This window comes from Orcinus orca, chromosome 4 (assembly GCF_937001465.1).
Source record: "Orcinus orca chromosome 4, mOrcOrc1.1, whole genome shotgun sequence".
Classification (NCBI taxonomy): Eukaryota; Metazoa; Chordata; class Mammalia; order Artiodactyla; family Delphinidae; genus Orcinus; species Orcinus orca.
Window position 1 is genome coordinate 49,747,531 of NC_064562.1, and position 26,625 is coordinate 49,774,155.

Consider the following 26,625-nt stretch of genomic DNA (forward strand, 5'->3'; position numbering starts at 1 on the left):
GACAAACGCAGCAAGCATGATCCAGTAAGTTCAATCTCCTTTAGAGAAAAGCTTGCCTTAGGACCTGTTCTCTTTACTCATCTCAGGGTCAATCCCTTCCTAAATTCCCCTGCCCAGAGAGAACTTGTGGCCTGAGGAGTCACGTCGTATAAATCTGCCTCAGTTTAAAATTCTACCCTCTCTGTCAAGGATTGGATGGCAAGAGAAGTAGTTTGTGGGAAGGAATTAAGATAAAATTATTGACCTCTGTGTTACATCTCATAGCATGAAGAAAGGCACAAAAGTTTCATTATCATCATTGGTATATATGAGCAGTCAGACACCCACTCAGTGAGCACAGGGACTTCAGCTTCTTCACTGTTGTCTAGAAAAGTACCTCGTAAAACAGCAATGAATATTTATTGAAAAGTTGAATCAATGCATTGATGAAGACCTTACATTCTGTCATGCTTGTCAGAATCTGAGAGTTCATTTGGCTCTGATAAAGAAATTCCCCTGCATCAGGTCTCAGGGCAGATTAAAAGAGAAAAACCCATTCTAATGAGCTCAGATCCATGTGATACTCATCATTTTCATTTACAAATGCATAGCAATTTGAGAAACAGAAAGTGTGACCCTATATACCCGCAAATACTTGTCAGCTGGCCAACAGGTGCACTAGACCAGGTGAACAGATAACCCACTAGATAAGCCTTGTATGGTTGCAACATGCAAGAAAATCATTTACCAGACAGAGGAGTCTAGTTGTCTCTTGCACGCAATGGGTAGGTGAGTGCAGAGAACAAGGGACATACTCCAGGATTTTTCCTGCATTTCAAGTATCACAGAGCAATCACAAGTCAGTCAGAGTAAGCTGAGGTCAATTCTACCCCACCCACCCTGTGCAGCATTCCGTTGTGTTCCTGTCAGAGGATCCATGGGTCAAATCACCTTTGATTTAACTCTGGAAAACCACACTGTCACCTGAAGAGGGCCGAAGGGGGGGAAAAATCATATAAATAGTTAACATTAATTTCCAGTGGGAATTAGCTCCTCTTCCACATGTTTTTGCAAATATGAACTAAGTCAACAGGTGATCCTAGAAAAAGCACTACAAGCATCTTTCTGGACACCTGGCTGAACCTGATGCTCTACTTTCCCATTGAGTTATTAAAAAGCTAAACTTCATACCTGAAATCTAATAACTTTTAAAGATGCAAGAGATTATGTAGATTCATCTGTAAGGAAAGGCAATAGAAAATGTTTTCTTATCTTCATCCGTGACTCTCCTCACATTGTTTTGTGCCAATTTCTAGATGTATATACAGGATATGATCCCCACAACCAAACAGGCAACAGAGCATCTTTAGTCTCCCATGAACATTCAGTCCTAAGAATAGACAAGTCAGTGTCACAAAAGAGAAGAAATCATTCAATTTTTTCACTCAAAAAAGCTCATTCAAATTTTTAAAGTATCCTCTCCTATTGAATGAGCTTTGGTTTTAGTTTTTATTTAGGTTTTTTTTGTAGTCTTTAAAACTCTCTTGCTTATATCCTCCAAACTCTCAGCTCCTTACTTTAGTTGATAATATTCAGTATTTCCTTTGGTGCTGTGAGGGGATTTGTTGGAGGAATAAACATAAATGTCCATGGCTAATAATTACCCAATTGTTATCATGTGTCAGGCTTACAACAACTCCATGAGGCAGGTTCTATATTAACCTGAGATTTGGAATAAATATTAAAGTAAACTTAGAGTCTTGATTTACTTTTTTAAAAAGACTTCATTAACTCAAAATTGAACATTAAGCTAAGAACTAAAACTATGAACCTAGAAGAAATCATACTAGAAAATCTTCATAACCTTGAGTAGGGAAATATTTCTTAGATAGACTAAAAAATATCATGCTTTTGAAAGATGCTGTTAAGAAACTAAAAAGGCAAACCACAGATTGGGGGAAAATATTTGCAAAGTTATATCAATAAATAATTCTTACAACTAAGTAAGAAAAGGATAACCTGATTTTAAAATCATTTGAACAGACACTTTGCTAAAAAAGATATATGAATGGCACAAAAATGCATAAAAAGATGTTCAACGTCATTAGTCATCAAGGGAATGCAAATGGGGGCTTCCCTGGTGGCACAGTGGTTGAGAGTCCGCCTGCCGATGCAGGGGACACGTGTTCGTGCCCCGGGCCGGGAAGATCCCATATGCCTCGGAGCGGCTAGGCCCGTGAGCCACGGCCACTGAGCCTGCGCATCCAGAGCCTGTGCTCCGCAACAGGAGAGGCCACAACAGTGAGAGGTCTGCGTACCGCAAAAAAAAAAAAAAAGAAAAAGGGGAATGCAAATGAAAACTGTGACAGAATACCATTGCACACCCACAAGGATGGCTAAAATCCAAAAGAGTGACAATGCCAACTGATGGAAAGGATGTGCAGCAATTATAACTCTCATATATTGGTATGGGAATGTATAATACAACCATTTTAGAAAACAGTTTGGCAATTTATTATATAGATATACACTTACCATATGACTCAGCATTCCCAATCTTAGAAATTTTCCAGGTGACAATGAAAACATACGTCCACAAAAGATGTGTATTTTATTTACAAATTAACTTTTAAATAATTGTCCCAAACCAAAAAAAAAACCCAAATCCACTTTTGAATGGATAAACAAATTATATTGTATTATTATATCTGTACGATGGAATATCACTTAGAAAAAAAACAGAAAAAAAGAAAAAGAAAAAAAAGGAAGAAACAGACTCCTACACAAGCAACAACATGAACAAATCTCAAATCATTATACTGGTTGAAAGAAACCAGAAACAGAAGACTGCATATGTCTGACTGTAGGTATAGGAAATTCTAGAAGAGGCAAAACAAGAGTGACAGAAAACAGATCAATGATTGGCAGGGGCTGAGAGTAGGGGGAGGAGAATTGTGGGGTAGTGAAATCTTCTATTTCTTCATTGTGGTGGTGGTTACATGGCAAGATACATTTGTCAAAACTTTTTGAACTCTACACTTAAAATGGGTACATTTTTATTATACATAAGTTATGCCTCAATAAAACTGATGAAAAAATTCTAAGTTAATGTGCTATACAAAGAGACATTAAAAAGTGGTTTCCCTTCCTGTATTCTTATGTACATTACACTTACCCTAGGATTTGGGCATCAGGAATAGGTCTTTTTATAAGCTGCTATCAGGGAGGGCACAGATACAGTCCAGAATTGTGCTGTCTGATATAGGAGCCACTACACACATGCGGCTATTTGAATTTCAATTAATTAAAATTAAATAAAATTTACAATTTAGTTGCTTAGTCACCCCAGCCACATTTCAAGAGCTGAACAGCCACATGTGACCGGTGGCTACTGTATAGGACAGTGCAGTTATATAAAGCACATTTCCATTGTCACAGAAACAGGACTGTGCTGGCCTAAAACACATTTCTGAATAAATTTTGTAAGCAAATAGCAAATGCAGGAATCTGAAAGCCTTTGGTTTACAAAAGACAAGCTTTGTTGAAAGACAGTGTACCCTTCTCCCTGCTTCCCCGTCCCCGGCACCCCCCCCCCCCCCCGCCAGGTATTAAAGTATCTAAGAGTGAGCAGTCAGCTTAGAGTCACACTGAATAGCGCAGAGGGTGCGGAGGATGAGAATCAGTCATGGTGGGTATCACAACTTTCAAAAGAAGGTTTCAGCCTACAAGAACATGGACTAGTCAAGATCAACAGACACCCAGAAGTTATCAGCAAATACAGAGAAAGTCAGGCAGAAAAGGCGTCCATCTCAGAATGCCAGGAAAATATCCAAGGCCCCTTAAGCTTAGATCACCTTAGAAATGAAAAAAGGAGGGAAACCTCAGGGGAGTAAGAGGTCCTAGAATTTGACTTGGGAGCTACTTAAAGTAGACACGGGCTTTAAATGCAGATGCTCATGCTACTGTGAGTTGGCAAGACAAAGTTGTCAGCCAGCAATAGAAATAGGCCTTGTAAACCTAACATGAATTCCATTAGAGGAAAATAAAAAAGATATTGTTGCAGCTCAAAAAATTCATCTAACTTTATCAAATCAGAAGTTTTTGGCCGGCTTGGAAGACTAGTGGTGTGCAGGACACTATCCTGGACAGGGGCTGAGACGCTGCTTCCCCAGCAGCGCAGGTGGCGGAGCCATTTGGGCAGCGACAGCAGCAGCGCCGGGCTCAGGAGGCGCTCCTCGGGCCAAGGCCATGGCCCCGCGGCTGCAGCTGGAGAAGGCGGCCTGGCGCTGGGCGGAGACGGTGGGGCCCGAGGAGGTGTTGCAGGAGCACATCTGGCTGGAGCCCTGCATCCGCGGCGTGCGCAGACGAAACTGCAAAGGAAATCCGAATAGCTTGGTTGGGATGGGTGAGCACATTTGGTTAGGAGAAATAGATGAAAATAATTTTCATAACACTGATGACCCCAACTGTGAGAGGAGAAAAAAGAGCTCATCTGTGGGCCTCACTAACTTGGGAGCTACTTGGTATGTCAACACATTTTTTCAAGTGTGGTTTCTTAACCTGGAGCTTCTGCAGGCGCTCTACTTATGTCCAAGCACCTATAGTGACTACATGATGGGAGGTGGTATCCAAGAAGAGAAAGATGAGCGTCAAGAAATTTGTGAGCATCTCCAGGATTTATTTGCCTTGTTACAAATCAGTAACAGGTGCTACATTGATCCATCGGGATTTGTTAAAGCTTTGGGCTTGGACACAGGGCAGCAGCAGGATGCCCAAGAATTTTCAAAGCTCTTTATGTCTCTTTTGGAAGATACTTTGTCTAAACAAAAGAATCCCGATGTGAGGAACATTGTCCAACAGCAGTTCTGTGGGGAATAAACTTATGTAACTGTCTGCAATCAGTGCTGCAGAGAATCTAAGCTTTTATCAAAGTTTTATGAACTGGAGTTAAATATCCAAGGCTACAAACAGTTAACAGATTGTATCTCAGAATTTTTGAAGGAAGAAAAATTAGGAATCAATCAGTACACTTGTGAAAACTGTCAAAGCAAACAGAATGCAACAAGGAAGATCTGACTCCTTAGTCTTCCTTGTACTCTGAACTTATAGCTAATGCGTTTTGTCTTTGACATGCAAACTGGACATAAGAAAAAGCTGAATACCTACATTGGATTCTCAGAAATTTTGGATATGGAGCCTTATGTGGAACACAAAGGTGGGTCCTATGTGTATGAGCATAGTGCAGTCCTCATACACAGAGAAGTGAGCACTTATTCTGGTCACTACATTGCCCATGTGAAAGATCCACAGTCTGGTGAATGGTATAAGTTTAACAATGAAGACAGAAAAGATGGAGGGGAAGAAATTACAACTAACGATTGAGGAAGATCTAGCAGAACCTTCTCAATCCCAGACATGTATACCCAAGTGTGGCAAAGGAACTCACTGCTTTCAATATGCGTACATGTTGGTTTATAGACTGCAAACTCAAGAAAAACCCAACATAACTATTCAGGTACCAGCCTTTCGTCAAGAGCTGGTAGATCGGGATAATTCCAAAATTGAGGAGTGGTGTATTGAAATAGCCAAGATGTGTAAGCAAAGTGTGGATAAAGGAAAAGCAAAGCATGAAGAAGTTAAGGAGCTGTACCAAAGGTTACCTGCTGGAGCTGGTCTGTAAGATCTTCTGGGACAGTCGGTGCTCAATCTGAGCTACTAGCTCCGGGTGGGCACCCTCACAACCTTATGTCTCAGGGCCTGACTAAGGCCTGGTTTAGAGCCTTGTGGGAGGTCTCTGGATGGGGGAGGCTAGGGTAGTGTAAAGGATGTAGCTTTCCAGGTGGATGTGGCACATGGGGTGTGGTCACCCCACTTCCCTGGGTGTGCAATGATTGCAGAGCTCTGTTATGGCTACCCAAGAAAGAAACCAAGGAGCTCTAGTGAATGTACAGACTAGTGAAAGTAACAGCCATTTATTGAGCACCTGTGAATCAGGTGCCACCAGGAGCAGCACAAATTTGTTTTGTGATCTCACTCTCGGTGCCTATACATCTGCAGTCATTCTATCACTTCCTAAGGCATTCTTGTCTTTATTGCTGAAGATCTGAGAAAAAAGTTTACCTGGGCACATTGCCTCAGGGAGCACTCACCTCATGAAGAAGTTCAGGGTAGAGGTAAGACTGCCAAAGCAGGAGTGAGAGCGACTTGACGCCAGGAGGCAGACCTCAAAGAGGCCACGGCCACAGGAGACTGGAGTCCTGGCCCCTGTCAGCCTTCCCGGAGGGCTTCAACTGGGCCCCTCAGGCCATGCTCCAGCTGAGCACCACCTGTCTCACAGACCCTGTGTTGCCTCGCATTGCCTACCCAGTCCTCCTGTTGCCAGAATGAGCTGAAGTCTGAAAATTGCTCATCAGGACAAGGTATAGCATGGGAATCTTCTCTGTGGTTTCACTTGCCAATGACCACTATCTTGATAATTCCGTGTGGTTGACAGAGTCTTGGTACTCCAGCCAGAGCCTCTGAGGTGGGAGAGCCAAATTCAGGACATTGGACCACCAGAGACCTCCAGGGCTCTTGTAAGGGGCAAGAGCTCTCTCAGAGATCTCTGTCTCAATGCTAAGACTCAGATACATCCAATGTCCAGCAAGCTACAGTGCTGGACGCCCCATGCCAAACAACTAGCAAAAGAGGAACACAACCCCACCCATTAGCAGGGAGGCTGCCTAAAATCATACTAAGTTCACAGACATCCCAAAACACACCACCTGACGTGCCCCTGCCCACCAGAAAGACAAGATCCAGGCCCACACACCAGAACAAAGACACCAGTCCCCTCCTCAAGGAGCCCTACACAAACAACAGAACCAATCTCACCCACTGGGGGCAGACACCAAAAACAATGGGAACTACAAACTTGTAGTGTGTGCAAAGGACCCCAAACACAGTAAGTTAAAAAAAATGAGAAGACAGAGAAATATGCAGCAGATGAAGGAGCAAGGCAAAAACCTACAAAGTCAAACAAATGAAGAGGAAATAGGCAGTCTACCTGAAAAAGAATTCAGAATAATGATAGTAAAGATGATCCAAAATCTTGGAAATAGAATGGAGAAAATACAAGAAACATTTAACAAGGACCTAGAAGAACTAAAGAGCAAACAAACAATGATGAACAACACAAGAAATGAAATTAAAAATTCTCTAGAAGGAATCACTAGCAGAATAACTGAGGCAGAAGAACGGATAAGTGACCTGGAATATAAAAAAGTGGAAATAATTGCCATAGAGCAGAATAAAGAAAAAAGAATGAAAAGAATTCAGGACAGTCTCACAGACCTCTGGGACAACATGAAACACACCAACATTTGAATTATAGGGGTTCCAGAGGAAGAAGAGATAAAGAAAGGGTCTGAGAAAATGTTTGAAGAGATTTTAGTTGAAAACTTCTATAACATGGGAAAGGAAATAGTCATTCAAGTCCAGGAAGTGCAGAGAGTCCCATACAGGATAAATCCAAGGAGAAACATGCCAAGATACAAAAATCAAACTAGCAAAAATTAAATACAAAGATAAAATATTAAAAGCAGCAAGGGAAAAGTAACATATAACATACAAGAGAATCCCTGTAAGGTTAACAATGAATCATTCAGCAGAAACTATGCAAGCCAGAAGGGAGTGGCAGGACATATTTAAAGTGATGAAAGGGAAAATCCTACAACCAAGATTACTCTACCAAGCAAGGATCTCATTCAGATTGAACAGAGAAATTAAAAACCTTACAGACAAATAAAAGTTAAGAGAATTCCGCACCACCAAACCAGCTTTACAACAAATGCTAAAGGAACTCCTCTAGGAAGGAAACACAGGAAAAGGAAAAGACCTACAATAACAGATCCAAAACAATTAAGAAAATGGTAATAGGAACATACATACAACATACATAACTACCTTAAATGTAAATGGATTAAATGCTCCAACGAAAAGAAATAAACTGGCTAAATGGATACAAAAACAAGATGCATACATATGCTGTCTACAAGAGACCCACTTCAGACCTAGGGACACATACAGACTGAAAGTGTGGGGATGGAAAAAGATATTCCATTCAAATGGAAATCAAAAGAAAGCTGAAGTAGCAATGCTCATATCAGACAAAATAGACTTTAAAATAAAGACTATTACAAGGGACAAGGAAAGACACTACATACTGATCAAGGGATGAATCCAAGAAGAAGATAGAACAATTGTAAATATTTATGCACCCAACATAGGAACACCTCAATATATAAGGCAAATCCTAACAGCCATAAAAGGGGAAATCAACAGTAACATAATCATAGTAGGGGACTTTAACACCCCACTTTCACCAATGGACAGATCATCCAAAATGAAAATAAATAAGGAAACACAAGCTTTAAATGACACATTGAACAAGATGGAGTTAGTTGATATTTATAGCACATTCCATCAAAAACAAGAGAATACACTTTCTTCTCAAGTGCCTATGGAATATTCTCCAGGATAGATCATATCTTGGGTCACAAATGAAGCTTCAGTAAATTTAAGAAAATTGAAATCATATCAAGCATCTTTTCTGACCACAATGCTATGAGATTAGAAATCAATTACAGGGAAAAAAACCATAAAAAATCACAAACACATGGAGGATAAACAATACGTTACTAAATAACCAAGAGATCACTAAAGAAATCAAAGAGGAAATCCAAAAATACCTAGAGACAAATGACAATGAAAACACAACGATCCAAAACCTATAGGATGCAGCAAAAGCAGTTCTAAGAGGGAAGTTTATAGCTATACAAACCTACCTCAAGAAACAACAAAAATCTCAACTAAAAAACCTAAACTTACACCTAAAGGAACTAGAGAAAGAAGAACAAACAAAACCCAAAGTTAGGAGAAGGAAAGAAATCATAAAGATCAGAGTAGAAATAAATGAAATAGAAATAAAGAAAACAATAGAAAAGATGAATAAAACTAAAAGCTGGTTCTTTGAGAAGATAAACAAAATTGATAAACCATTAGCCAGACTCATCAAGAAAAAGAGGGAGAGGACTCAAATCAAAAAAATTAGAAATGAAAAAGCAGAAGTAACAACAGACACTGCAGAAATACAAAGCATCCTAAGAGACTACTACAAGCAACTCTATGCCAATAAAATGGACAACCTGGAAGAAATGGACAAATTCTTGGAAAGGTATAACCTTCCAAGACTGAACCAGGAAGAAATAGAAAACATGAACAGACCAATCATAAGTAATGAAATTGAAACTGTGATTAAAATCTTCCAACAAACAAAAGTCCAGGACCAGATGGCTTCACAGGTGAATTCTATCAAATATTTAGAGAAGAGCTAACACCCATCCTTCTCAAACACTTCCAAAAAATTGCAGAGCATGGAACCCTCCAAAACTCATTCTAAGAGGCCACCATCACCCTGATACCAAAACCAGACAAAGAAACTACAAAAAAAGAAAATTACAGACCAACATCACTGATGAATATAGATGCAAAAATCCTCAACAAAATACTAGCAAACAGAATCCAACAACACGTTAAAAGGATCATACACTATGATCAAGTGGGATTTATCCCACGGATACAAAGATTCTTCAATATACACAAATCAATCAATGTGATACACCATATTAACAAAGTGAAGAATAATAACCATAGATCATCTCAATAGACGCAAAAAAGCTTTTGACAAAATTCAACACCCATTTATGATAAAAACTCTCCAGAAAGTGGGCATAGAGGCAACCTTCCTCAACATAATAAAGGCCATATATGACAAACCCACAGCAAACATCATTCTCAATGGTGAAAAAATGAAAGCCTTTCATCTAAGATCAGGAACAAGACAAGGATGTACATTCTGGTGACTATTATTCAAAATAGTTTTGGAAGTCCTAGCCATGGCAATCAGAGAAGAAAAAGAAATAAAAGGAATCCAAATTGGAAAAGAAGAAGTAAAACTGTCACTCTTGGCAGATGACATGATACTATACATAGAGAATCCTAAAGATGCCACCAGACAACTATTAGAGCTAATCAATGAATTTGGTAAAGTTGCAGGATACAAAATTAATTCACAGAAATCTCTTGCATTCCTATACACTGATGATGAAAAATCTGAAAGAGAAATTAAGGAAACACTCCCATTTACCACTGCAACAAAAAGAATAAAATACCTAGGAATAAACCTACCTAGGGAGACAAAAGAGCTGTATGCAGGAAACTATAAGACACTGTTGAAAGACATTAAAGGTGATACCAACAGATGGAGAGATATACCATGTTCTTGGATTGGAAAAATCAAAATTGTGAAAATGACTATACTACCCAAAGCAATTTACAGATTCAATGCAATCCCTATCAAATTACCAAATGACATTTTTTGCAGAACTAGAGCAAAAATATCTTAAAATTTTTATGGAGACACAAAAGACCCCGAATAGCCAAAGCAGTCTTGAGGGGAAAAAATGGAGCTGGAGGAATCAGACTTCCTGACTTCAGACTATACTACAAAGCTACAATAATCAAGACAATATGGTACTGGCACAAAAACATAAATATAGATTAATGGAACGGATAGAAAGCCCAGAGATAAACCCACACACCTATGGTCAACTAATCTATGACAAAGGAGGAAAGGATATATAATGGAGAAAAGACAGTCTCTTCAAGAAGTGGTGCTGGGAAAACTGGACAGCTACATGTAAAAGAATGAAACTAGAACACTCCCTAACACCATACACAAAAATAAACTCAAAATGAATTAGAGACCTAAATGTAAGACCGGACACTATAAAACTCTTAGAGGAAAACATAGGAAGAACACTCTTTGACATAAATCACAGCAAGATCTTTTTTGATCCACCTCCTAGAGTAATGGAAATAAAAACAAAAGATAAACAAATGGGACCTAATGAAACTTAAAAGCTCTTGCAAAGCAAAGGAAACTACAAACAAGATGAAAAGACAACCCTCAGAATGGGAAAAAAATATTTGCAAACGAATCAATGGACAAAGGATTAATCCCCAAAATATATAAACAGCTCATGCAGCTCAATATTAAAAAAACAAGCAACCCAATCCAAAAATGGACAGAACTAAATAGACATTTCTCCAATGAAGATATACAGATGGCCAAGAAGCACATGAAAAGCTGCTCAACATCACTAATTATTAGAGAAATGCCAATCAAAACTACAATGAGGTATCACCTCACACCAGTTAAAATGGGCATCATCAGAGTTTCTACAAACAACAAATGCTGGAGAGGGTGTGGAGAAAAGGGAACCCTCTTGCACTGTTGGTGGGAATGTAAATTGATACAGCCACTATGGAGAACAGTATGGAGGATCCTTAAAAAACTAAAAATAGAGTTACCATATGACTCAGCAATCCCACTACTGGGCATATATCCAGAGAAAACCAAATTTCAAAAAGACACATGCACCCCAATGTTCATTGCAGCACTATTTACAATAGCCAGGTTATAGAAGCAACCTAAATGCCCATCGACAGACGAATGGATAAAGAAGATGTGGTACATATATACAACGGAATATTACTCAGCCATATAAAGGAACAAAATTGGTCACTTTTTTGATACATGGTTGAATCTGGAGACTGTCATACAGAGTGAAGTAAGTCAGAAAGAGAAAAACAGATATCGCAAATTAATGCATATATGTGGCACCTAGAAGAATGGTACAGATGAACCAGTTTGCAGGGCAGAAATTGAGACACAGATATAGAGAACAAAGGTATGGACACCAAGGTGGGAAAGTGGCAGGGGGTGGGGGTAGATGTGTGATGATTTGGGAGATTAGAATTGACATGTGTACACTGATGTGTATAAAATGGATGACTAATAAGAAACTTCTGTATTAAAAAAAAAGAAAATGCCAAAAAAAAAAAGAAAAACTACAATGATGTATCACCTCATACTGGTCAGAATGGCCATCATCAAAAAATCTACAAACAATAGATGCTGGAGTGGGCGTGGGCAAAATGAAACCCTCTTGCACTGTTGGTGGGAATGTAAATTGTTACAGCTTCTATGGAGAACAGTGGGAGGTTCCTTAAAAAACTAAAAATAGAACTACCATATAAAGCAGCAATTCCACTACTGGGCATATATCCTGAGAAAACCATAATTCAAAAAGAGTCATGGGGGCTTCCCTGGTGGCGCAGTGGTTGAGAGTCCGCCTGCCGATGCAGGGGACACGGGTTCGTGCCCCGGTCTGGGAAGATCCCACATGCCGCGGAGCGGCTGGGCCCGTGAGCCATGGCCGCTGAGCTTGCGCGTCCGGAGCCTGTGCTCCGCAACGGGAGAGGCCACAACAGTGAGAGGCCCGCGTACCGCGCAAAAAAAAAACAAAAACACAAAGAGTCATGTACTACAATGTTCATTGCAGCACTATTTACAACAGCCAGGACATGGAAGCAACTGAAGTGTCCATTGACAGATGAATGGATAAAGAAGATGTGGCACATATATACAATGGAATATTACTCAGCCATAAAAAGAAATGAAATTGAGTTATCTGTAATGAGGTGGATGGACCTGGATTCTGTCATACAGAGTGAAAGGGAAAACCAAATACCATATGCTAACACACACACACACACACACACACACACACACACATATATATGGAATCTAAAAAAAAAAAGTTTCTGATGAAACTAGGTGCAGGACAGGAATAAAGACGCAGAGGTAGAGAATGGACCTGAGGACATGGGGATGGGGGAGGGTAAACTGGGACAAAGTGAGAGAGTAGCATTGACATACCCTACCAAATGGAAAATAGATAGCTAGTTGGAAGCAGTCGCGTAGCACAGGGAGATCAGCTGGGTGTTTTGTGACCACCTAGAGGGGTGGGATAGGGAGGGTGAGAGGGAGGCTCAAGAGGGAGGGGATATGGGGATATATGTTTACATATAGCTGATTCACTTTGTTATGTAACAGAAACTAACACAATATTGTAGAGTAATTATAGTCCAATAAAGATGTTAAAAAAAATTAAAAACGGTATTCTGGAGCAGCTCTGTTGCCATTAAGTGCCTTGTTTCTTTTATGTTCACAAATGTGTATGAACAAACTTTCCCCTGCCCTTCCTTATTTATAACCCATTAATGCCAACTTATTCACTATACAATTACTGTGTAAACCAACAGTAACTTAATGTGTAGCGCTCTGTATAATTTTCATTATCATGTACTTTTAAAAATGGGAGGCTCTTAATAAATTATGAGGTTTAGGTTAAAAAAAAAAGTTTTCATGCATTTTCTAATGACTCAAAATAAGAAATACGTTTCCTATCCCTGCCTCGTATACATTCATACATATATGATTCAAACAAAAAATTAACCTCGTTACTTGCAGTGTGATATATTTTCTATCATAATCTATTTTAGTTCATTTGAAAAAAATATTGGTCAAGATCAGTAAATTAGTCTCATGATCAATTAAAGGGTCAAAATCCAATTATAAATACTGTGAAATAAATTTTCATTTGGAAAGAAGGAGACTCAGAATGAGTTAGCATAAACGCTATTGAGTAAGAGTTATACTATTTCATTCACGTAATCATGTCATTTTTTGCAAGATGAGAGTCATGGGATTTTGGTAAGTAGATCAGTAAAAAGAATGATGTAATTCTTTCTCAATCTTTACAAATTCTAATCTGGAAGAGGAAAGTCCAAAGAGTAGAGAGTGGAAATGAAAGGTGGTTTACTGCTTTCTCCAAAACTATTTATTTATAGATGAAAAGAAACAGCTGATGGGGGAAAAATACACCATTAAATTTAAACTAGACAGTGAGACAAAGTGATTAATGGATTTTGTTACCAAGACTTTAAGTGAGAAGGGGAAAGGGAGGTAATGCTCGTGGAGTACCTACTAGCTATTGAAGGTTGAAAGAAGTATACAGCAACGTGAGGAATCACCTGAATAAGCCAAGCTGGTCATTCACAATACAGGCTTAAGGTCTAGTTCTCTATCTGGAAATTTAATTTTGTTGGGCCCCTAAACTTGATCAATTTCTTGAGGGTACTCACACTAACCAAGCACATAAGATTGTCCTATAAACCAGATGCCAACATATATTTATAATGGGAAATGAAACACCTCAGCCAGCCAGACACTCTCTAGATTGCCCATTCTCTGCCTCTAGAGTGATATTTTTTTAGGGTGTGTTTCTGAGATCATCCATACCAGAAATCATCAGGATTTGTTGAAAATTAAAAATTCTCACCTTGGGCTTCCCTGGTGGCGCAGTGGTTGAGAGTCCGCCTGCCGATGCAGGGGACACGGGGTTCGTGCCCCGGTCCGGGAAGATCCCACATGCCACGGAGCGGCTGGGCCCGTGAGCCGTGGCCGCTAAGCCTGTGCGTCCGGAGCCTGTGCTCCGCAACGGGAGAGCCCACAACAGTGAGAGGCCCGCGTACTGCAAAAATAAAAATAAAATAAGAAAATTCTCACTTTGATCCTTCAGAATGAGCCTTCTGGGGTGGGAAAGAGAGGGGAGGGGTGGAGATCTGCATTTTTAGCAACCACCCCAATTGAATTTTGATCACAGTAAAATGTTTGAGAAACACTGGTCTAGGTCCTTGGGGCTAAATGAATTCTAGATGAGTAGGCTGGTAAATTCAATCATTTCACAAACATTTATTGAGTACTTAAAATGTGCCAGGTTCAGTTCTAAGAATTTTTACACATGAATCACATTATTTTACTTATTGTAGCTATGTAATGCATTTTAATATCTGGTAGACCAATCTTTCTTAATTACCTTTCTTTTCTAAAATATTCCTAGCTAGTCTCACATATTTCCTGGGGGGCTGTGTTATGTGGTTGTTAATTACTTGGGCTTTAGAGTTAGATGTCCTTAGTTTCAATATCAGCTCCACCATTTATAGTCCACAAACCCTAAGAACTCTATCAGAAAACAGCATCCACTGAAGATGAGCTCATAATTGATATTTACAAAACACTAGAGGAAAGTTCCCATGTGTAAGTAGGATCTATTTCTGGATCCTTTACTTCTTACTGATCTATTGCTGTGGCAGTTCCAGATTGTTATTATTCAATGGACTTAACAGTATATTTCACAGTATGAATGGGCAAGTCCTTCCCTATTACTATATTTTTCAATTTTTTCTTTGTTATTCTCATTCACTGTTTTTCTCTGGAAGAAATTGAATGTAAGTTTCTTGGGTTAAGACACTGAGATTCTGATTTGAATTGTCTTACGCTTGGGAAAAGGTAGCATCTGTACAGTGCTAATTCTTTCCACTCAGCAACACGCCATGTGTGTCTCTGTCCAGTCCTTGTTTTATGTTCCTAAAATTTACACCTTTTTTGGAAAACTTGATTCTTATATTTATTTCCAAATATTCATTGAATTCTCTTACTGGTTATCAAAGATCTATAGCAAAACTATCTGTTTTTGTATGCTTGTCTGGAAAACTGCCACCTTGTTGAATGGGCTTATAATTTCCAATAGATTTTCCACTGATTTTTTAAAAACTTCCCTCGTAGATGATTATGCCTGAACATAACAGCAATACACTTTCTCCTTCCAATATTTATAATATGACATTTAGAATCTTATTTTGACAGAACTCCCAGAGCCGTTTTAAATAATAATGAAAAAAGAGAAAATTGTTGCCTCTTCTTTTGTATTTCAGTGAAAGACTGTGTTATTAGGATGCCTTTAGCTGCAAATAATAGAATTCCCTACAGAAGAGGCTGAATTTGTAGGTCTTCCGAGTCAACTTTTTGATCATGTATATAAATATTTTTCTTTTCCTTGATGATATTAAGATGGTTGCTGGGTCAAAAAGCATACATTACATTAAACTTTAACATATAATGCCAAATTATTTTCCAAAGGGTTACACACCCACTAGTAATTTGTAAAGGTTTATGTGGCTTCACATTTTCACTGACACCTGGTAATATATTTCTTGATTTTTGGCACTATATGATCAGAAAAATTCAAAATTGGATTATTTTGAGGTTGAGTATCTTTCCAGATATTTGGTAATCAATTGTTTTTCTTCTATTTTCTTTCTTTATTTTTAAAAATATTTATTTATTTATTTTTGGCTGTGTTGGGTCTTTGTTGCTGCATGTGGGCTTTTCTCTAGTTATGGTGAATGGGGACTACTCTTTGTTGCGGTGCGCAGGCTTCTCATTGCAGTGGCTTCTCTTGTTGTGGAGCTCGGGCTCTAGGCATGTGGGCTTCAGTAGCTGTGGCATGTGGGCTCAGTAGCTGTGGCTCACGGGCTCTAGAGCACAGGCTCAGTAGTTGTGGCGCACGGGCTTAGTTGCTCTGTGGCATGTGGGATCTTCCTGGACCAGGACTGAAACCCGTGTCCCCTGCATTGGCAGGCAGATTCTTAAACCACTGTGCCACCAGGGAAGTCCCTCTTCTTCCTTAAATGCATATTAATATCTCTTGCTTGTTTTTCTACTCTATGTTTATTTTCTTTTTTATCTATATTCTTTTTAAAAAAAACTATTCTTGACTAAAAGATTTCATTGGTTTTATATATATATAGTAAATATTTTCTACCAGTTTGTAACATGTCTTTTCTGTTTCTTGATGTTTTTTAAAGAGCAGATTTTAAAAAAATACTTTTCTTATATTTAATTATCAGCCTAATTCTTAATATTTCTTTGTATAAGAAATCCTTCCCTACTGTGAGATTATAAAACACTTTAAAATTTTGCCCTTTATATTTATCTTTTAATTCCTCTAAAGCTAAATTTTGAGAATGGCACATTGTAAGAATTTAATATTATTTTGTTCCATATGGATAATGAATTGTTCTAGTTGTGTCGTTGAAACATCTGTCCTTCCCCTTAATGGTTGAAATGTCACCTGTATCATATACCAAATTTCCATATTTATGTTGGGGCTCTTTCTAGTTTCTCTCTTCTTTTCCATTGCTCAACTGGTTCATCTCTGAGCCAGTATTATACTGTCTTGATAACTATAGCTCTCTACAGTCCTTATCTCTAATAGAGTGAGTCTCCCAACTTGTTCTGCTTTGAAACTTGGTTGGCTCTCCTTGGTCTTATGGATTTTTTCTATGTAAGTGTCTAATATGAGCTTATAAAATTCCTCAAGTGATTTTCTTGGTATTTTGATTGGAATTAATCGGAATTAGACTCAATTAAGGATAAACGGCATACTTACGAACTGAGGTGTTTCCGTGATAGCTTTCCATTTTTTCTGGTCTTTTTTCATGTTTCTCAATAAATGTTTTAAAGTTCTCACCATTTATGTCTGTTATTAGATGAAGTACTATGTATCTTATGTTTTTCTTGCTTTTTTGAGTAGTATTTTTAAATTAAATATTCCCAATTAATAATCACAATTTTTACATGTTGATATTGCTTCCAGCATCCTTGTAAGCTCCTAATATATGTTTGTAAATGTTTTTAGATTTCTATATAGACACTGATATCATCTGCAAATAATTACAGTTTTGTTTTCTTTTTCCCAAACTTTATAACTTTATTTTTGGCTTACTTAATTAGCTAGGACCTCCATTACAATGTTAAACAGAAGTGGCAGCCTTGAACACGTCTGTCTTAATGAGATGTATCATGTTATACCATTAACAATGATATTTGCTGAAGTTTTTTGGTAGATATTCTTTAACAGGTTAAGGAAGCTTATTTCCATTCTTATTTCATTAGAGAGTCCTTAATTTTTATCAAGATAAGTAGTTATTGTTATCAAAATTTTTTCTGCCTCTATGGAAACAATCATATAATTTTTCTTCTTTAATCTATTAATATGATAAATTCCATTTATTGATTTTCATATGTTCATCCACCATTGCTTTCCAGGGATAACCTGTATGTGTTGATGGTGTACTATTCTTTTTATGCATTGCTAGATTTGGCTTTATTCTATTTTGCTAAGAAATTTTGCATCTTTGTTCATGGATCATATTATCTAGTAGTTTTGTTTGTTTGTTCCTTTATCTCTTTTTTTGGTTTTAGTATCATGGTTATACTCCTTCTTAAATGAGGTTGGGAGTGTTCTCTTTTTTCCTTTCTATTCCTTAGAAAAGTAAAGGGGATATAAAGTAAAGTAAATGTCCTGTCATACAAAGTTGGGTAAAACACACCTATAAAACTATCTGTTATGGACGTTGTCTGTGGAAAGATTAAAAAAATAATAATTTTAGGATTTTTCAATCTATTGGGTTGGCCAAAAAGTTCATTTGGGTTTTTCCATATTTCTTCTGAATCAATTTTAAGTGAAATATATGCTTTTCCCCCTATTTTTAATATCATCTCTGTCTTCAGTGTCCATCAGTTTCACCACAATATGTCTAATTGTAGATTTATTTTTATTTGTCCCACTGGATAATACATTTTGGAGGTACGAACTGTTGAATCTGAAGAATTCAAGCATCTTTTCATTATTGTGTTTCATGGAAAAGGAGGTAAAGCCTTGTGAACAGATCATATTAAAGATGGTTAAAAAACCAAATAATCTGTTAAAATTAATGTCATCTATACTATTACATTGGCACAGCATAAACATTTTCAGAAGAAAATGCTAAGGTTAAGAAAAAGGATAAAACTTACCCAGACAATTAACAAGTACTATTTTCACATGAAACTTCTTTTTAAAAATATAGGAGTCAGCTTCCATCTCCACTTTTTTACTCTTGACATTTCTGAGCTCATTTCCAGGTCAAGATAGGTAGTAATATTGCCATTATTTTCAAGAATCTATGACAACAAATAGATTTTCCTGCTAACTCTTTTCCTTGGTTTTTGAGGTCTATTCAGAAGGGGAAGAGCATGTTTATCAATCACCAGTAAATGTAAAGCTTATAATTATACCTCTCTTTTTCCTCACAGGTGTTTCAATGCCTGAACCAAGGCTTGTACCTAGTAGGTATTCAAAAAATGTATTTGATGATAAAGAAATAGAAAACAAGAGAAATCCAGAGAGAAAAATGATACAGAGTGATCCTTTTCTATTTAGAACAGAACAAAACAGCTGAATCCTTCAGAAGGAATAAATGCATCTTCCCTTCCAATTTGAGATTTCTGTTGTGTTGTCTCCCCTCTGAAGCGGTCTCATCCTGAGAAAAGCCCTAGAGTAGTTGGACTGGGAGCCAGACTGCCTGAATCCAAAACCCCAGGTTTGCCACTTGTTAGCTTGGTGGCCAGACACAAGTTGCTTGAATCCCCTGTACCTCAGTTTTCTCATCCGTAAAATGGGGATTATAGTACTTCTCTCAATGGCTTACTTTGGGGATTAATTTAATTAAATGCATGGGAAAATAGAGTAGTGCCTGGCACATAGTAAGCAGTCAATAAATGTTAGCTACTTTTACTATGGACATTTATACTTAAGAAAACTAATTAAAAAGAAATTCACAGATTTCTTGGTGTGGTAGTAGAGGGTGGAGGGAAAGAATTATTTTCCTTTTTTTTTCTCTTGTACTTTCACATGGTTCACCTAGAGTATAATTATTAACTTATGATTGTACATTCTGAAATACAGAATTTAATAACTGCTAAGTTTTTCTTTTTTACTTCTACCATATTTCATGGAAGGAGGATACCAGAACTTATATAGGAGTAATTATTGATATATGATGCAGTTCACTTCAAGTTATTTCTAAATGATACAGAGAGTAAAATGTATAGATTGTTTTTCTTACTTTTAACTTATCTCTAAAGACACCATCTAGGAAACAAGTTTAGCGTTCCATATGATTGCAGAACCAACAGCTAATTGCTTGGCTCTGAGATGAATAGTAGAGGCAAGATGCCACCATTTCTTCCTTCTCGTTCATGGTGGAGGCAAGAGCGACTTTCTTGAAACTGAGGTGCAACCTCCGCGTGACATTCTAAGTATCAGAATTCTAAGGTCAGAACTGATACTCAGTTAAACAAACTTACCATCTCTAGCTTAAGTGATAACAAGTATGACAGTAGAGATTGAGCACGTATGCAGAAACCAGAGCACGTATCTTATGGGTTTCTTCTCCTTAGCTAAGATAGTAGGATGTAATGAAAACCTGGAAGCTGTTTAAAGAATTCATTGAAAATTTTTTCTAGCTTTAGTCTTCTGATGCTTTAAGATGACAGAACTAGATTCCTTCCTTTGTTACTGTCACCTGTAGTGGTAAGTGCCTTTTTGGTGGTGGCCTTGGATTTCTCATAATCTCATTGTAAAGAGGTAGGAATTATACAACTTAGCACCTCTATTTCTTCAGGAACCTGTTTTTTTTTTTAAAAGAGGCTTATAGTTGCTCAAGACTATGAAATTAGAAGAGAAGTTGCTCATGAAGGTATTCGTATTCAAGGGGGAAGGGCATCTGGCTCATCTTGCAGTCGCCCCTGGAATGAGTTGATGGAGAGTTGGGGGGTAGGGGCCACAGAAGAAAGCCGTGTCTCAAAGTTAGCAGGGCTGGGGGGCTGGGGGGTGGGTCTTATCCCCCAGACAGTGGTTTGGTGATGAGGTCACAGGGCTGCAGAGCCAAACCATATATTTAGTCTTGGCGTTTTGTCAAAACTCATAAGAGTTAGTGACCTGACATTAGTCGAAGTCTTCCTGGAAAAAATGGGAGGGTGAGCTCACAAAATCCACACTCTGACCTCACCCTCTCCTCAGGGTTCCCCCCTGGCACCCAAGGCCCACAGGTGAGTACATTTGCCATTTATGAGTCAGAGCCTTTAGTGTCCAGGGTTGGCAGTTCACTCCCACTTCAGCCCTTCCCTTACTATATTAGAACAGTCTCTCACATTATAAATTATGCTACTTTATCTTGTCCCTTTAAGGCAAACTTATTTAAAATATCAGGTTCTGGATTAACAGTATCTTTCCTTTGATATTTCCATCCCTGTGGAGTGTTTACTCAGTTGTGTGCTAATGATCAATTTTGTGGTCCAGTATCTCAGGGTAGCTTTCCGTGTCAGGGTTTTATTTTTTAAATGTGGGAACTGATTCTTTTAAACCTAGGAATTGTTTTTCATTAAATGAACTTCCAAGTTTGAATCTCATATATGCGCTACCTCTTTTGAGAACAGTTGTAACTCACTTTACCCAGGAGGCATTTTTTTCATTATTTTACTTTATTTTATTATTATTTAAAATTATAGGTGATTTGCAATATTATTTTAGTTTTGGGTGTACAGCATAGTGATTCAGTATTTTTACAGATTATACTCAATTGTAGGTTATTACAAAATGATGGTTACAATTCCTTGTGCTATCTACAATATATCCTTATTGCTTATCTATTTTATACATAGTTTGTATCTGTTAATCACATATCCCTAATTTGTTTCTCCCCTCTTCCCTCTCCCCTTCGATAATCACAAGCTTGCTTTCTATTTGTGTGTGTCTGTTTCTGTTTTGCATAAACATTCATTTGTATTATTTTTTAGATTCCACATATAAGTGATAGCATACATTATTTGTCTGCCTCTGACTTATTTCACTAAGCACAATATTATCTAGGTCCACCCACAATGCTACAAATGACAGGATTCCATTCTTTTTTACGACTGAGTAATATTCCACTGTATATATACCACTTCATCTTAATCCAGTCATCTGCTGGCGGGTACTTGGGATGATTCCATATCTTGGCTATTGTAAATAGTGCCACTGTGAGCATTGCAGTGCATGTATCTTTTTGAATGAGCCAGTAGGCATTTACCTACTGTTGTTGTGGATAAATAAAAACTGGAGTAGTAAAACCATACTTAACATGCCAGGTGTTTATAATATTATTTAAAGAAATTCTGTGTAATACTTTATATAAAACCAAAAAAAAATTATAAAGTAAACAATTTTTTGTAATGCAGTAAAGCTAATTTATTTACCTTGAGATCAGATTTTTATATTTTACGTTTTCTTAAACATGAACCTCCATATTTACACTGATATAAGAACTTATGCATTTTTTTCATGTGAGACCTTTACTGCTCAGGTATTCATAGTCCATAGTCACTTTAATCCCAGAAGAAATGTATACATTATATTATTTCCCTGAGTGTCAGTCTTCTTATCAGAAAAATGGAGATAATATTACTAAAAGCAACGGTTTGTGGTAAGGGTTGTATGAAATGGATAATGAATGTTCAAGGGCTCTGTAAATAGTAATGTGTTATACAAACATGGTATTGTTACCTGAAACATCACTATCATTTCCTGTGTGTGTGTGTGTGTGTGTGTGTGTGTGTGTATAAATAGTCCTTTTGTCAACCTTACTGATCTGAGTACTGTCAAACTGGGGGCAAATTGATAATTCTAAATCTCTAATATCGCAGAGATTATCTTTGTAAAATCAACTTGGTTGGCATTCTCTGAACCTACAACGAGTACATGGCAATTTGAAGTATTTAAGCAGCCAAGTCCTTTTGCAAGCAATAGTGTCTTTGTTTATCTCAGTGAGAAGGTTTCCTATGTAGGATGGTCAGATAGATAATATCTATAGCTACCAAATGGACCAACTGCAGATACTCACCTAGAATCTTGTGCTACTCTTTCAGTACTTCTTAAAAGAGTTCAAAATGTTGGTGATAATAGTCATGATTTTCCACATAATCGAGAAATAAATACCATGTAGTTAAAGGCATAGAGAAGTCCCTAAATGGATAAGACACTGAACTAGAAAAATCCTAGTGAGAGCCATGGTGCTCCTGTTTAGAATGCCTTGCTCTGGGTTACCCACCTCCTATCTCACCTACACAGCCTATCAGTGACATCAGTGCCTGTTTACTTGCTAAGTAGGTTTAGGTGATTCTAAGAACCTGAGGTTTCCTCTGACAAATGGACAAATGTGAGAATAGAAGTTGTGCATTGTTTGATGTTCTTGCAAAAGATTCAGGAAGTCAGAGTCAATACCAAGGTGATGCTACCATGGCAGAAACTATGGGTGAAGTTAGAGTAATGTTGCTCTACCCAGTGGTCTCAGTGCTTTGAAGGACATTTACAGTGGTACAAAAATTTATCTCAGAGGAATTTTGAGGGCCAGAGGTCAAAATGACTTTTTTGTATGTCTGGTCCTCTCCTCAGATATGCTTAGAAGTTTCAAGCATGTATGTCTTATTAGAATCTGCACTTCTAGTGTCTAGTGCAGTATCTGATAAGAAATGAGTTTACAACATATTCATGTGGAGTGAATGAAATTACTTTTTGAAGATTTCAGACTTCCACCATTTCATCATCAAATGGTACTTTGATCTAGCTGTCAATATTAAGAGAAAGAGGGAGAGAGATGGGGAGAGAGAGATTAATGAGAGAGACATTGATGGTAAGGTGTCAGTGATGTATAATAGCCTAACAGACTATCTCTCTTTTCAAAGTATAATTGATGTACAATATTATATAAGTTATGGGTATAAAATATAGTGATTCATATTTTTTAAAGGTTATACTCCATTTATAAAATATTGGCTTTATTCCCTCTGTTGTACAATATATCCTTGTAGCTTATTTTATACATAACAGTTTGCATCTCTTAATCCCTTACCCCTATATTGCCCTTTCCCCCTTCCCCCTACCCACTGGGAGCCACTAACTTGTTCTCTTTATAGTGAGTTGGTTTCTTTTTTGTTATATTCACTAGTTTGTTGTATTTTTTAGATTCCACAAATAAGTGATATCATATAGTATTTGTTTTTCTCTATCTGACTTATTTCACTTAGCATAATACTCTCCAAGTCCATCCATGTTGTTGCATATGGCAAAATTTCATTCTTTTTATGGCTGAGTAATATTCCATTGTATATGTATAACACATCTTCTTTATCCATTCCTGTGCTGATAGATACTTAGGTGGCTTCCATATCTTGGCAAATGTAAATAATGCTGCTATGAACATTGGGGTGCAAGGAATTGCTGGGTCACATAATAGTTCTATTTTTAGTTTTTTGAGAAACTTCCATACTGTTTTCCATAGCGGCTGCACCAATTTACATTCTCATCAGCAGTGAACAAGGGTTCCCCTTCTCGTCACATCCTCGCTAACATTTGTTATTTGTGTTCTTTTTGAGGATAGCCATTCTGACAGGTGTGAGGAGATATCTCATTTTAGTTTTGATTTGCATTTCCCTGATGATTAGTGGGGTTGAGTACCTTTTCATATGCCTGTTGGCCATCTGCATTTCCGCTTTGGAAAAATATCTATTCAGGTTTCTTGCCCATTTTTTTTTTTTTTTGCTTTTTTAACAGCTTTATGCAACTGTAATTCTGAGATCTCTGGAAAGAGCTCATACAACTCAACATCAAAAACAAAAAAAACCCAAAACTACCTAATCAAAAAATGGGCTAGCTATTATGAAGCTTGCCCATTTTTTGATTAGGTAGTTTTGGGGTTTTTTTGGTTTTTTCTTTTTTTTTTTTTTTGATGTTGAGTTGTATGAGCTCTTTCCAGAGGTCTTCTAATAGTGAATAGAATGATAAACTTGAGAAATATGTCCGCAATAGTAGAATTTCTGGCAAAAGAAAGAAACTCGTGAGCTAGACATTCTTTTATAATAAGGAAGGAAGCAGCAGAACAAAATGGTCTCCTCTGTGCCTCTCTAATACTTTTACATTCATGACTTCCTGTTCTGCTTCTCTCAAGTCACATGACCAATTCACATTCTCTAATTATTGCTTTGCTCTTTATCTTGATAAGGCAAAATAATTTTTATTTTCTAAAAGAGAAATCTTTTCCTAGTTGCTTTAGCTTAATTGCATTTCCTATTTTTTATTCTATGATTACCAGTATTCAAAATGTGTTTCTCATCTTGAAATAAAGGAAAAATTTTAAGGTTAAAGATTAGGCTTGATGGAGCTTGCAGGATATAAGAGTGAAAAGAGAAAAGAACATGCAAACCAGAACATGACAGATTCCCATAAGTTTCTCTGAGAAATGCAGGAGTCATCTGCCCAATTGCAAAATCAACACTATCATTAAATATGGAGCAGGATGATAACACAAAGTATGAGCTTGGCCAAAAACCACAAGCCCTGGAACAGGTTCAAACCAAACACAGACAGGAAACCACCCACTCAGGCATGGAGAGGTTAGGTGCTCCTGAGCACAAGGCAAATGTGCCCAATGACTGACAACTCTCCTTGGTGAGTCTGACTAGTGCCTCTGAACTTACTCACGTCTGGGGAAAAGAGTAAGTGTATCCAAAAAGATTTTAGGAAAAAGTGAAGACATAAAAGATATTGTAACTTAAAAATTTTAAATGTCTAATATTTTACTATTTTTAAGGAACCCAAATCCCTTAATAGTTTTAGTTATTTACTTAGCTATATTCCTGGAAACAAGTTTCAGTAAAATATTGTGTAGTATGGGTTATAGGTCGATAATTAAGACCTTATTTTTACTTAAACATGGGAAAGTTTTAGTTAAATTGTTACTATTGGCCTCAAATACTCAAAATTTGAGTTTTATGATGTATCATTGGATGGTATAGATTGATCTTCATACTACTTATCACCACCACTTCTACTACTACTTCTACTACTGCTCTTACTATTATTACTGCTTCCTCTAGATCACATGAATAAAACATTTAACAGGTACCAGGCACTGTTCTAAGCATTTGACATATATTAACTGCAATTTATCCAGCAATCAACCCTATGAGTTAGTGTTATTATTATCGCCAATTTTTAGAAGAGGAAATTGATTCACAGAGAGATTAAGCAATTCTCTTTGTAAGTGGCCAAGTCAGAATTATTACAATAATATGGAATTCCAATGATAGGAAAATTAATTTTTTATGAGAATTTTTTTCTGAAAACTTTGTTGGATCTTGGAAGTAGTCATACAACAAAAATTCACATATTCAAATATGTATAAGGTGTCTATTATATGGCAGCAACCCTGCTGGGGATTGAAACTATAAACATGACATAGGTATCTGTCCTCATTTAAAGATGTACAATGATGAATACTCTGGTTCTATTTGAAGATTCTTAAGACAGCTGTTACTCAGTGGTGACTCTTGGAGAAAGGGTTGAGCAGGAATTTCTTCCCAACCATTTCAGCCATTCTACTGACAGACTCAGCCAGGCTGGTTTCCTTGTGCTTTGCTTGTTCTTACACTTGTTGGAAAGCAGGATGTCTCTGTAGAAAGATTCCTCTTCCTTATATCTTGTTAACAAAACAATTATGGCTGAATGTTCCTTCATGCCAATCAGCAGAAATCTGTCCAGTTAGAACTGGATGATAGTTTGACCCAGAAGAACAGTTCCTTAAGGATGTTTTAGTAGATCCAGAGCTTCCTTGTGCAGGGTCCCTCAGTTCAGCCCAGGAGAGAGAACAGGATGATTTTCTAATCAGGAATATTCCATGCCTCCCGTCTACACCTAAGACCCAGGTAATGCAACAGAAAGTTCTGTGTTGAATCTCTACACCAGCTCTCTTTGGCTTTGGTACTATGCAGGTTCTGTTCCTCAGCCCAGTGTTCTAGGAAATTGAAGATTAGTTTTAAACTCTAAACCATTGAGTGCATATCTCATAACATAATATTGATCCTAAAAATACTTACACATTGTCTTGGTTTTGGTTTCTCCAGATAAAAATTTGAGGGCAAGTAGCTTGTCTGAG

At 37.4% G+C, this 26,625-nt stretch overlaps 1 pseudogene; it reads left to right on the forward strand.

Moving 5' to 3' along the window:
* The first annotated feature begins 4,227 nt into the window (after positions 1-4,227).
* LOC101271386 (ubiquitin carboxyl-terminal hydrolase 48-like) lies at positions 4,228-5,659 on the forward strand (annotated as a pseudogene).
* Positions 5,660-26,625: the final 20,966 nt, after the last annotated feature.